We start from the raw sequence: 13,388 nt of genomic DNA, 5'->3' as shown, positions 1-13,388 counted from the left end.
TGGTTGTGCAAACAGGGCCTGGGAGGTCTTGAAACTACTAGGGCAGGAGTTGAGTAAGGGTCATGAGGAAGGGGTCTTTGGAAACTGTTAACCAAAACTGCTGTTTACAAACTTGTGGAATGCAGGTGAGCTGCAGGTCATGGGGGAGTGTGGTTGCCCAGCTGGAACCTCTGACCTATGTAAGTCTGAAGGCGTGTTCAAAGAGGAAAGGAAGTCTCAAACAAAGGGCCTGCTCGAACAAAGGGCCTGCTACGCCAACTGGCGCCGCCATGTCGGGTCTAGATCCCCGCCTAACATTCCAACCTCTTTCTAATAAGAAAAAAGGGGCGATGTGTTCATCTGGCTGCTTCCTGCTATTATGGGTCGTCGTGGGGTTTTTCGGAGGTCGGAACTTGGGTATAGGGGTGGAGCAGCATCTGATTGACAGTGATCCGGGAGACTTCTTTTATGCAGTTCTGGATGAAGCGGAGGATACAGGGAGCTATGAGCAGTAAGAAGCCAATGATTAGTAAGGGGCTTAGGAAGGGTAGGACCAGCCGGCCATGGACGACAGCCACTCCCTGAGTGGGGACTCTAATCCTGAGGTTTTTTTGTGGAGTCCTTCTCGGACTTTTTCTAGAGTGAAGAGGTTGGTTTCTACTAGTCCTGACTCATTGATGTAGTAGCAGCATTCTTCATTGAGGAACATACAGGTCCCGCCTTTGTCAGCCGTAAGGAGATCGAGTGCTCTGTGATTCTGGGCTGCCACCTGGGCCACTGAGGTGATCTGTCGTTGGAGGGAAGCCAGGGATTCTGCCGAAGCTTCGATTGCTACCTGTAATCGGGCTGAAAGGTCTTGAGAGGATCGGACAGAATGAGTTAAGGCTCCGGTTCCAAGGCCAGAGGCCACGAGGGATTCAGCTAAAGAGACTCCATTAGCAGAAGGAATACTGCTCTTGCCTGGCGGGGGCGGGTAACAGGCAGAAGAGAGGATAGCTCAGCTTCACTGTACAGGGTGAGGCTGGGGACTTGGGAGATGGGAACACATAAGGTAGTGTTGGAAGCCTTGAGAGTTTTTGACAGGGTGGAGTTGCACCAAAAATACCCGCCTGGGGGTGCAGTGAGATTTGGAGGCGCCCATCCTGTCCAATTGCACCAGGAAGCATTAGGGGTGGAGTAGCAAAAGGGGAGTTGTTGTCTAAGCGGGTCTTGGAACAAAGAAACTTCCCCCAGGGTTTGGCCGGGATGGGGAAAGGAGGGGGTTAGGTTAGAGGAGTTAAAAGGGCTAGGTAAAGGTACCACAACCAGTGGGGGCTTATTTAATGCTGCGCACAAGAAACAACGGGAGATGTTGTGCACTCTGACTATATGTACTACCTGGGCCCCTTCTCTGACTAGGGTTAGCCAAGAAAAAGGGTTACCACTGCCCTGAGGCTTGTTGTCTGAGTTGGCTGTGTTGTCTGGGTTGGCTAGAGCTGAGATGACTTTTTCTTGTTTGATGTTGGAGGCCAGGCTGATGAAGCTGCTTGTGACCCTGACATAGGCTCTATAAATCTTGAGTCAGGCTACGGGATAAGATTCGTAGCCGTGCCGGTAAAGGCGAGCCTCTATACCTGATGCCCACCGAGGGTCCCACGGGTCAGGAATGGTAAAGAAGAATGTAGGCACTTCTCCTCGTCCGTATGATCTGACTAACTGAACTGTTGATGCCGGTTGCTGCCACTTGGTGTATGACATGTCAAGGTAAGTAAAATGCCTGTTACAATAATGATATGGACACCCGCCGTTGGTTTCTACCCAGTAATTGAGACAGTTATATTCTACCTGATCATAGAGAAAGCATATGACCGGGTTCCACCAGTCGGGGCAACTGTTAAAGGCGGAGAAGTTAAAGGTAACCTGACTCTGGCACTCTTAGGACCGGTAGTCAACTGTGGTTAAGATGTGGGAACTTATGTGATTGTTTTGGGTCCAGGTCTGTGACAGATAGAATCTCCAGCGGAATGGGTTGACGGGGGAAGTTTGGGTAGGAGTCTTACCTAGGCTCAGGAGTACTGGATAGCCGAGGAAGGTTAGGCAGAGGGTCGTTACCAGCACGCGTAAGTCGTAGTTCAGTAGGGGCAACAGCCTGAGCTGTCCACCTGGAATCATGCTGGGTAGGTGCTTTTTTCAGCTGGGACAGATGATACCAGGAGGGAAGGCCGAGGAGCTTGGCAGCAGTGGACGTGGTAAGGATCATGGTATACGGTCCTTCCTACCGGGGAGATAAGGCTCGGGGCTGCAGCTGCTTGACCAGTACCAGGTCTCCTGGTGCTACAATGGCGGGATTTTTAGGGTTTGGGGAAGCGGGTGTGGGGAGACACGGGTCCGCATGTTTTCTTAGAAGCTCGCCTAGGAGGGTTAAGTAAGGGAGGTAGAAGCCTAAGGGAGGGGAGAGGGCTGGCAGCTCCTGGAAAAGGAACAGGCGTCCGTACAGTAGTTCAAAAGGGCTGAGCCCTGTGGGGGCCCAAGGAGCTGTCCTGAGAGGAGTAAGAGCCAAGGGAAGGAGAGTTATCCACGAGAGGCAGGTTTCTAGAGTGAGCTTGGTTAGATGAAGTTTAAGGAGGCCGTTTGCGCGTTCTACCTTACCAGACGACTGGGGATGGTAGGGAATGTGGAGCTTCCGGGTAATCTGGAGTGCGGCTGCCCCCTGCTGGGTGAGTTTGGAAATGAAAGCCGGACCATTGTCTGATTGGATGGTTCGGGGGAGACCGAACCTGGGGACGATGTGCTCTAGGAGAATAGTTGTCGCGACTTCTGCAGTCTCTCGAGTGGTGGGGAAAGCCTCAGTCCATCCTGAGAAGGTGTCAACTAAGGTCAGCAGGTAGCGAAATTTTTTATGTTGGGGCATGTGGGTAAAATCAGGTGGCCAATCTTCTCCTGGCTGGTGGTCTCTTAGCTGATGAGTAGGCCCTGGGTGTCTGGGCCTACCTTGGGGGTTAGTGGTTGAACAGGTGGCACATTGCTGATGTACTTTCTTAATTTGGGCCTGCAGTGAGGGAAGGTGAAAGGTGGGTTCTAGGAAGTTATACATAGCCTTGGGTCCTATGTGGAGAGAGCGGTGTGTGTCGGTCAGTATATGTACTGCCTGAGTCTGAGGGAGTGTCATTCAGCTGTCAATGAACACTTACCCATCCTTGTTTCAGGTAACACTGGGGTGGGCCATCAGGGTTTGAAGTTCCTGGGAAGAATAGTCGGGGGAATATGTGGGGGGAAAGAAAGAGTAAAGGCACTCGGGGAGGGGAGGAAGTGAGGGCAGTGGCCTGTGCGGTGGAGTCAGCTAGGCTGTTACCTTGCAACACAGGTCCTTAGAATGCTGGTGGCTTTTGCAGTGGATGATGGCTACCTCTTTGGGGGCCTGGAGAGCATCAAGAAACCTCTTTATATGTGGTCCATTGACTACTGGCGTCCCTTTGGTGATAAGAAACCCGCACTCTTGCCAGAGAGTGGAGTGAGTATGTGCAATAAGGTAAGCATATTTAGAGTCTGTATAGATATTAACCCTCTGCCCTTCGGAGAGAAGTAAGGCACGGGTAAGGGCAGTGAGTTCAGCCTTCTGGTAGGTGGTGCCTAGAGGCAAGGGCCTGGTTTCAACCGTTTGGGTTGCTGTTACGACAGCGTATGCCACCTGTCTGCGGCCACTGGGGGTTAAGACAGAGCTCCCATCTATGAACAGGGTATGGTCTGTGTGTTCTAACAGCTGTTCAGAAAGACCGAGGCGGGTGGATGGCAAGGTGGTGAGAAATTCCGGGCAGGAATGTGTGGGGGCGGAATCGTATCCTGGAGTGGGCAAGAGGGTAGCAGGATTTAGAGGGGGTGAGGTGGTGAGAGTGATGTGAGGGTTTTCAATGAATAGCAGGTGGAACTGTTGAAACCGGGACGGGGTGAGATGGCTGAGACACGTGTGTGATGAGATCTGACAGTCAGTGAGAAGAGTAGACTGTGAGAGGATGTCCTAGGGTAAGTTTGAGGGCCTCTTGGGTAAGTTCTGTGGCAGCTGCCAGGGCTCGCAGACAAGGTTGCCAGCCCTGGACTGTGGGATCTAACTGCTTGGAGAGATAGGCCACAGCCTGGTATGTGGATCCAACCGGCTGGGCTAGGAGGCCAGTGGCTACCTTCTGGCGCTCCTCGGTAAATAGATGAAAGGGCTGAAGGGGGGTGGGGAAAGAGAGAGCAGGGGCAGAAAGGAGACAGTCCTGAAGCTTCTTGAAAGAGTTGGCAACCAAGGAGAGGTTGGACAGCTGTCCGGTGGGTGTCTCCTTGGAAGCCTGGTAGAGGGGCTTGGCTAGGACCCCGAAGTTGGGAATCCAATGCCTGAAATACCCTACCAGTCCTAGGAAGGACAAGATCTCTTCCGCATCCTGAGGAGGCTGGAAAGTTTTAATGAGGCTTATTCTATCTGCCATAAGGCTTTTTGTAGTGGGTGTGAGTAGTACACCTAGGTAGGTGACAGAAGGGGTGCAAAGTTGAGCCTTAGCCGGGGTAACCCGATAACCTCGGTCACCTAGGAAATTTAAAAGTGTAGCAGTGTCTGCAAGGGAGCACTCCCAGGAAGGACTACATAGTAACAGATCATCTACGTATTGTAGAAGGGTGCTATGGGTTAGGGGACAGAGGAGGATGTCCCCTGCCGATGCCTGTCTGAAAAAATTGTGGCTATCTCAGAACCCTTGAGGCAAGACAGTTCAGGTCAGCTGGGAAGAAACATGAGTGTCTGGGTCTTCCCATGTGAAGGCAAACAGAAAGTGGCAGTCTGGGTGTAGAGGGATGGTAAAGAAGGCATCTTTCAGGTCAAGGACAGTGAAATGAGTGGTGTCGGGGGAACACGTGAGAGGAGTGTATATGGATTAGGAACAACTGGAAAGGTAGGGACTACTGCCTCATTGATGAGGTGTAGGTCCTGCACGAAGGGACAGGCCCCAGAGCTTTTCCGTACAGGCAGGATAGGAGTATTGCATGGTGAGTTGGCGGGAACTAGAATGCGCTGTTGGAGCAGGTGTGTAATGATAGGTTTTAATCCCTATCGATGTTCAAGGGAGATAGGGAACTGGGGTCTAGAGGGAAACTTGGAAGCGTCTTTTAGCTGGATGCGGACCGGAGTATGGTGCCGTGCAATGATTGGGGTGGAGATGTCCCACACCTTAGGGTTAATGGGGACTGGAACGGGAGTAGGAGGTCAGCCTGGCGGGGTTTGTCAAGTGACAGGAGGGGGAAGAGGAATGCGAGGTGTGGGGAGGGGTTGGGTCAGAAGTGAACTGAGGCCCCTAGCTTGGAGAGGAGGTTTCATCCTAACAAGGGGACTGGGCATGAAGGAATGATAAGAAATGAGTGCGAGAAGAGGGAGCCATCCAGGCGGCAAGACAGAGGAGGAGTCTGGCAGTAGGTGGAGGGAGTGCCATCAATTCCCATGACTGTGACAGTGGAGGGGTGCCTGGGGCCACTGAAGGAAGGCAAAACAGAGTAGGTAGCCCCCGTGTCCATAAGGAAGGATATGGACTTACCTGCTACCTAGAGCATGACCCTGGGCTCAGCGAGAGTGAGAGGGGTCCCCGAGTCCGAGTCTGGGCCTCTTCAATCTTCATCAGTGTCAAGGAGTTGGAAAGCGCCTCCAATACCTGGAGGAGGGTCGTCACGTGGAGGTGCAGCGACCATCCTTAGGTTGGGGCAGTCTGACCTCCAGTGGCCCATCTGCCAACATTTCGGACAGGGGCGAGTTGGCTCCTCTGGGTTGGGGCACTGCCTGGCCCAGTGGCCTTCGTTGCCGCACTTGAAGCAGGCACCAGATGGCGCTCGGGGAGTACCTCCTTTCTGGGAACTCCTGGAGCCGGCCAGCCTCAGGGCTGCAACCAAGGCCTGGGTTTGGAGTTGTACCTTCTGTTTCAGCCTGGCCTGTCATTGGGCCTCAGCTGCTTCCTCCCTGGAGTTGTAGACCTTGAAGGCCAGTTTGACTAAATCCTGGATGGGAGTTTGAGGGCCTTCCGGGTAACACCACCATGTTGCATCTAGATTCCTGCCTAACAGGGATCTCTTGATCCATGGGTTGCAAAGATCCATGGGAAAAGCATGGTTTCCAGGGTGGGATCACAGGCTCACTCACTACTTCCCTTGGATGTGGGTGAAGATTCCTTTGACTCTGTGCCATACCGGATGGATCATCACCCACCCCCCTTTTGTTTGTTCGCCTGGGTCAACTTGTTTGCCTAGTCAATCCTAATGTGACAAACTGGATATTTCAGGTCATGTGCTTATTTTGAAATTCACCACGCTTTTCATTCAGCAGAAACGTCTTGCTTCTAATTGGCCATCTTGGCTTGTGCCCTCCATGTCACCTTCTATAAAATGCCCCGATCTCCAGGAAGGATGTCATTATATAACTGCCTGGAACCAACAGAATGCTCATTTCACTTATCGCGGGCTCTTTTACTTCACTTATAATGAACGTGGCCATGGATGTGCTACTGGATGTAGTGGTTCATTTTCTGACAGATAGAAAAATGGTTTGCTGACCAATTAATGACATATGTCTGAAAACTAGCAATGAGAACCTTAATTGCCATGTTGAGGTTACTAATCAAGAAGATGCTTATCTATGTACTCAACAATGCAACTTCCCTTGCTTATGAGCTGCTGTAATGCTTCAAAAACAACATCTCATATTTCCTGAAGAAGATGATGCCTGGACAACTGGCACAAGTTGTCAAAGATTACTTTCTCTTCATAAATCCAGCATGATATTCGAACGATTGTCAAGAAATCTTATCAGTTAATGAGTCCTGCACCTTTCCTTTAATTTTAGAAGGAAAGAGTAATCCGTTGAGTTTCCTGACCTACCCAGCTGCTGTGATTCAAAAACCAACAGAAAATTTTGATGATGGTGATTTTCCAAGCTCCTCCCACTCCCTGACAAAGGAAAAGGCATTGAAAATATGAAAATAAAGTGTTATTTGGCTGGAGTGAGGTCTCATGGCCGTTTATGTGGTGGCGTGCTGCTCAAGACATGGTGAGTCTCTGGGCTGTGTGCTGAGGAGAGGAGCCTCTCAAACTGGAGAAAACATTGCTAGGGACACCTCATGGGGTCTGAAGGGCTGAGGATGAGGAGCTGGACTGAGTCTAGGGAAGGAGGAGGTTTCAGAGGGTAAAATTCTGGAAGTAAATCCTGGGGGTGTTTGAAAACTTCCTCCCTCAGAAGTAGAAAATTCAGGGAGGGGTAAGGACAAACCGTGGGTGACTTAAGGGGCATTTACTAATTTGAGAGGACTCTAATGGCAAGCAGAGTGACAATGGCCTCCTTGAGGACTGAGGCCCCTGAATAAATAAGGCCTAGATCCAGTCCATGGAGGATAAATGCCCCCATGGCATTTATGCCCCCATGAGACCTTCAAGGGACATATTTTGGTTGGGACAGAGGAAAAGTACAGCTCTGCAGCCCTCCAACCCCTCTTTTTCCCCCATGCTGGCTCCAGGATCTTTCTGTGCTCAGACAACCTCCTCTGTGTCCCACTCTGATTTTTAGGATGCTTTGGGGCTCCCTAAAGGTTTCTGGCCTGAGATCCACCTGTTTCCAGGCTCCCTTCTTCTCTTGAAAGCCTTCCTGACTTTAGCCCCACTTCTGCCTCCGAGGTATGGACACCATCCTCTTCATCCTCATTCTTTTGACCCCCAGCTTCTTCAAAATCCTACCCTCTGTCTCATCTCATGAATCCCGTCCAGGTGTTTCTTGGCTGCTTCATCTGATACCCCTGACCTCACATGGCCAAAAGTCTACCCCTTCCCCAGCAACATGGGAAATAGACAAAATCCCAGGAATTTTACCTCAAAAGTGAGTGTGCCCACAGGGGCTCTTTTTATTATTATCATACTTTAAGTTCTAAGGTACATGTGCACAATGTGCAGGTTTGTTACTTATGTATACGTGTGCCATGTTGGTGTGCTTCACCAGTTAACTCATCATTTACATTAGATATATCTCCTAGTGCTATCCCTCCTCACTCCCCCAGGCCCCGGTGTGTGATTGTTCATTTCCTATGAGTGATAACATGTTTTATTTGGTTATCTGTCCATGTGAGAGTTTGCTCAGAATGATGTTTTCCAGCTTCATCCATGTCCCTACATGAACTCATCTTTTTTATGGCTGCATAGTATTCCGTGGTGTATATGTGCCAAATTTTCATAATCCAGTCTATCATTGATGGACATTTGGGTTGGTTCCAAGTCTTTGCTATTGTGAATAGTGCTGCAATAAACATACGTGTGCATGTGTCTTTATATAGCATGATTTATAATCCTTTGGGTATATGTCCAGTAATGGGATGGCTGGGTCAAATGGTATTTCTAGTTCTAGATCCTTGAGGAATCGCCATACTGTTTTCCATAATGGCTGAACTAGTTTACAATCCCACAAACAGTGTAAAAGTGTTCCTATTTCTCCACATCCTCTCCAGCACCTGTTGTTTCCAGACTTTTTAATGATTGCCATTCTAAGTGGTGTGAGATGGTATCTCATTGTGGTTTTGGTTTGCATTTCTCTGATGGCCAGTGATGATGAGCATTTTTTCATGTGTCTGTTGGCTGCGTAAATGTCTTCTTTTGAGAAGTGTCTGTTCATATCCTTCACCCACTTTTTGATGGGGTTGTTTGATTTTTTCTTGTAAATTTGCTTAAGTTCTTTGTATATTCTGGATATTAGCCCTTTGTCAGATGGGTAGATTGCAAAAATTTTCTCCCATTCTGCAGGTTGCCTGTTCACTCTGATGGTAGTTTCTTTGCTGTGCAGAAGCTCTCTAGTTTAATTAGATCCCTTTTGTCAGTTTTGGCTTTTGTTGTCACTGCTTTTGGTGTTTTAGTCATGAAGTCCTTGTCCATGCCTATGGCCTGAATGGTATTGCCTAGGTTTTCTTCTGGGGTTTTTATGGTTTTAGGTCTAACACTTAAGTCTTTAATCCCTCTTGAATTAATTTTTGTATAAGAAGTAAGGAACGGATCTAGTTTCAACTCTCTACATATGGCTAGCCAGTTTTCCCAGAACCATTTATTAAATAAGGAACCCTTTCCCCATTTCTTGTTTTTGTCAGGTTTGTCAAAGATCAGATGGTTGTAGATGTGTGGTGTTATTTCTGAGGGCTCTGTTCTGTTCCATTGGTCTATATCTCTGTTTTGGTACCAGTACCATATTGTTTTGGTTACCATAGCCGTGTAGTTTAGTTTGAAGTCAGGTAGCGTGATGCCTCCAGCTTTGTTCTTTTGGTTTAGGATTGTCTTGGCAATGCGGGCTCTTTTTTTATTGCATATGAACTTTAAAGTAGTTTTTTCCAATTCTGTGAAGCAAGTCCTTGGTAGCTTGATGAGGATGGCACTGAATCTATAAATTACCTTGGGCAGTATGACCATTTTCATGATATTGATTCTTCCTATCCATGAGCATGGAATGTTCTTCCATTTGTTTGTATCCTCTTTTATCTTGTTGAGCAGTGGTTTGTAGTTCTCCCTGAAGAGGTCATTCACATTCCTTGTAAGTTGGATTCCTAGGTATTTTATTCTCTTTGTAGCGATTGTGAATGGGAGTTCACTCAAGATTTGGCTCTCGGTCTGTTATTGGTATATAGGAATGCTTGTGATTTTTGCAAATTGATTTTGTATCCTGAGACTTTGCTGAAGTTGCTTATCAGCTTAAGGAGATTTGGGGCTGAGACTATGGTGTTTTCTAAATATACAATTCATGTCATCTGCAAACAGGGACAATTTGACTTCCACTTTTCCTAATTGAATATCCTTTATTTCTTTCTCTTGCCTGATTGCCCTGGTCAGAACTTCCAACACTATGTTGAATAGGAGTGGAGAGACAGGGCCTCCCTGTCTTGTGCCTGTTTTCAAAGGGAATGCTTCCAGTTTTTGCCCATTCAGTATGATATTGGCTGTGGGTTTGTCATACATAGCTCTTATTATTTTGAGATACGTTCCATCAATACATAGTTTATTGAGGGTTTTTAGCATGAAGTACTGTTGAATTTTGTTGAGGGCCTTTTCTGTGTCTATTGAGATAATCATGTGGTTTTTGTCTTTGGTTCTGTTAATGTGATTGATTACATTTATCGATTTGCATATGTTGAACCAGCCTTGCATTTCAGAGATGAAGCCAACTTGATCTTGGTGGATAAGCTTTTTGATGTGCTCCTGGATTTGATCTGTCAGTAATTTATTGAGGATTTTTGCATCGATGTTCATCAGGGATATTGGTCTAAAATTCTCTTTTCTGGTTGTGTCTCTGCCAGGCTTTGGTATCAGGATGATGCTGGCCTCATAAAATGAGATAGGGAGAATTCCTTCTTTTTCTATTGATTGGAATAGTTTCAGAAGGAATGGTACCAGCTCCTCTTTGTACCTCTGGTAGAATTCAGTTGTGAATCTGTCTGGGCCTAGACTTTTTTTGGTTGGTAGGCTATGAATTGTTGCTTCAATTTCAGAGCCTGTTATTGGTCTATTCAGGGATTCAACTTCCTGGTTTAGTCTTGGGAAGGTGTTTGTGTCCAGGAATTTATCCAATTTTTCTAGATTTTCTAGTTTATTTGCCTAGATGTGCTTATGGCATTCTCTGATGGTAGTTTGTATTTCTGTGGAATTGGTGGTGATATCCCCTTTATCATTTTTTATTGCATCTATTTGATTCTTTTCCCTTTTCTTCTTTATTAGTCTTGTTAGTGGTACATCTATTTTGTTGATCTTTTCAAAAAACCAGCTCCTAGATTCATTGATTTTTGAAGGGAGTTTTGTGTCTCTATCTCCTTCAGTTCTGCTCTAATTTTAGTTATTTCTTGCCTTCTGCTAGCTTTTGAATTCGTTTGCTCTTGCTTCTCTAGTTCTTTTAATTGTGATATTAGGGTGTCAATTTTAGATCTTTCCTACTTTCATTTGTGTACATTTAGTGCTATAAATTTCCCTCTACACACTGCTTTAAATGTGTCCCAGAGATTCTAGCACATTGTGTCTATGTTCTCATTGGTTTCAAAGAACGTCTTTATTTCTGCCATCATTTTGTTATATACCCAGTAGTCATTCAGGAGCAGGTTGTTCAGTTTTCATGTAGTTGAGGAGTTTTGAGTGAGTTTCTCAATCCTGAGCTCTAATTTGATTGCACTGTGGTCTAAGAGACAGTTTATTGTGATTTCTTTCCTTTTCCATTTGCTGAGGAGTGCTTTACTTCCAATTATGTGGTCATTTTTGGAATAAGTACAATATAGTGCTGAGAAGAATGTGTATTCTGTTGATTTGGAGTGGAGAGTTATGTAGATATCTATTAGGTCTGCTTGGTAGAGAGCTGAATTCAAGTCCTGGATATCCTTGTTAACCTTCTGCCTCCTTAATCTGTCTAATACGGACAGTGGGGTGTTAAAGTCTCCCATTATTATTATGTGGGAGTCTAAGTCCCCTTGTAAGTCTCTAAGGGCTTTCCTTATGTATCTGAGTGCTCCCATATTGTGTGCTTATATATTTAGGAGAGTTAGCTCTTCTTGTTGAATTGATCCCTTTACCATTATGTAATGGCCTTCTTTGTCCCTTTTGATCTTTATTGGTTTAAAATCTATTTTATCAGAGACTAGGATTCCAATCCCTCCCTTTTTTTTTTTTCTTTTCATTTGTTTGGTAGATTTTCCTCCATCCCTTTATTTTGAGTCTATGTGTGTCTCTGCATGTGAGATCAATCTCCTGAATACAGCACACTGATGGGCCTTGACTCTTTTTTTTTTTTTTTTTTTTTTTTTTTTTTTTGAGAGGGAGTCTGGCTCTGTCGCCCAGGCTGGAGTGCAGTGGCCGGATCTCAGCTCACTGCAAGCTCCGCCTCCCGGGTTTACGCCATTCTCCTGCCTCAGCCTCCCGGGTAGCTGGGACTACAGGCGCCCGCCACCTCGCCCGGCTAGTTTTTTGTATTTTTTTAGTAGAGACGGGGTTTCACCGTGTTAGCCAGGATGGTCTTGATCTCCTGACCTCGTGATCCGCCCGTCTCGGCCTCCCAAAGTGCTGGGATTACAGGCTTGAGCCACCGTGCCCGGCCCTTGACTCTTTATCCAATTTGCCAGTGTATGTCTTTTAGTTGGGGCATTTAGCCCATTTACATTTAAGGTTAATATTTTTATGTGTGAATGTTATTCTGTGATTATGACGTTAGCTGGTTATTTTGCCCGTTAGTTAATGCAGTTTCTTCCTGGCATCAATGACCCTTACAATTTGGCATGTTTTTGCAGTGGCTGGTATCAGTTGTTCATTTCCATGTTTAGTGGCCTGGTGGTGACAAAATCTCTCAGCATTTGCTTGTCTGTTAAGGATTTTACTTCTCCTTCACTTATGAAGCTTAGTTTGGCTGGATATGAAATTCTGGGTTGAAAATTCTTTAAGAATGTTGAATATTGACCCCTACTCTCCTCTGGCTTGTAGAGTTTCTGCTGAGGGATCCTCTGTGAGTCTGATGGGCTTCCATTTGTGGGTAACCTGACCTTTCTCTCTGGCTGCCCTTAACATTTTTTCCTTCATTTCAATCTTGGTGTATCTGACAATTATGTGTCTTGGGGTTGCTCTTCTTGAGGAGTATCTTTGTGGTGTTCTCTGTGTTTCCTGAATTTGAATGTTGGCTTGCCTTGCTAGGTTGCAGAAGTTCTCCTGGATAATATCCTGAAGAGTGGTTTCCAGCTTGGTTCCATTCTCACCGTCACTTTCAGGTACACCAATCAAACGTAGATTTGGTGTGTTCACATAGTCCCATATTTCGTGGAGGCTTTGTTCATTTCTTTTTACTCTTTTTCCTCTAAACTGCTCTTCTTGCTTCATTTCATTAATTTGATCTTCAATCACTGATATCCTTTCTTCCACTTGATTGAATCAGCTACTGAAGCTTGTGCATGTATCACGTAGTTCTTGTGCCATGGTTTTCAGCTCCATCAACTCATTTAAGGTCTTCTCTACACTGTTTATTCTAGTCAGCCATTCATCTAATCTTTTCAAGGTTTTTAGCTTCCTTGCCATGGGTTCAAACATCCTCCTTTAGCTCAGAGAAGTTTGTTATTAAAAACTTTCTGAAGCCTACTTTTGTCAACTCATCAAAGTCATTCTCCATCCAGCTTTGTTCCATTGCTGGGGAGGGCTGTGATCCTTTGGAGGAGAAGGGGTGCTCTGATTTTTAGAATTTTCAGCTTTTCTGCTCTCGTTTCTCCCCATCTTTGTGGTTTTATCTACCTTTGGTCTTTGATGATGGTGACCTACAGATGGGGTTTTGGAAAGGATGTCCTTTTTGTTGATGTTGATGCTATTCCTTTCTGTATTTTAGTTTGCCTTCTAACAGTCAGGTCCCTCAGCTGCAGGTCTGTTGGAGTTTGCTGGAGGTT

The 13,388-nt window shown here is 46.3% G+C and overlaps 1 protein-coding gene across 16 annotated transcripts in view; it reads left to right on the top strand.

Annotated features, from left to right (window-relative positions):
• Nucleotides 1–13,388, top strand: part of DMAC2 (distal membrane arm assembly component 2) — a 92,127-nt gene that overhangs the window by 2,405 nt on the left and 76,334 nt on the right. For 4 of the 16 annotated variants that reach the window (XM_074023690.1, XM_065535541.2, XM_065535542.2 and 1 more), the window contains exons 1-3: nt 1,286–1,722; nt 3,323–3,487; nt 6,815–7,018. The exons of 3 other annotated variants lie outside the window; for them this stretch is intronic. The gene's annotated coding sequence lies outside the window, so the exon portion shown is untranslated. Of the gene's footprint in view, nt 1–447; nt 629–1,285; nt 1,723–3,322; nt 3,488–6,295; nt 7,019–13,388 lie in introns of those variants that run through there. 9 more of the 16 variants (XM_065535536.2, XM_074023683.1, XM_074023687.1 and 6 more) reach the window with 9 other exon arrangements.

Source organism: Macaca fascicularis, chromosome 19, assembly GCF_037993035.2.
Source record: "Macaca fascicularis isolate 582-1 chromosome 19, T2T-MFA8v1.1".
NCBI classification, from domain to species: domain Eukaryota; kingdom Metazoa; phylum Chordata; class Mammalia; order Primates; family Cercopithecidae; genus Macaca; species Macaca fascicularis.
The sequence above is the reverse complement of the archived record's forward strand: the minus strand, read 5'-3'. Positions and strand labels throughout refer to the sequence as shown.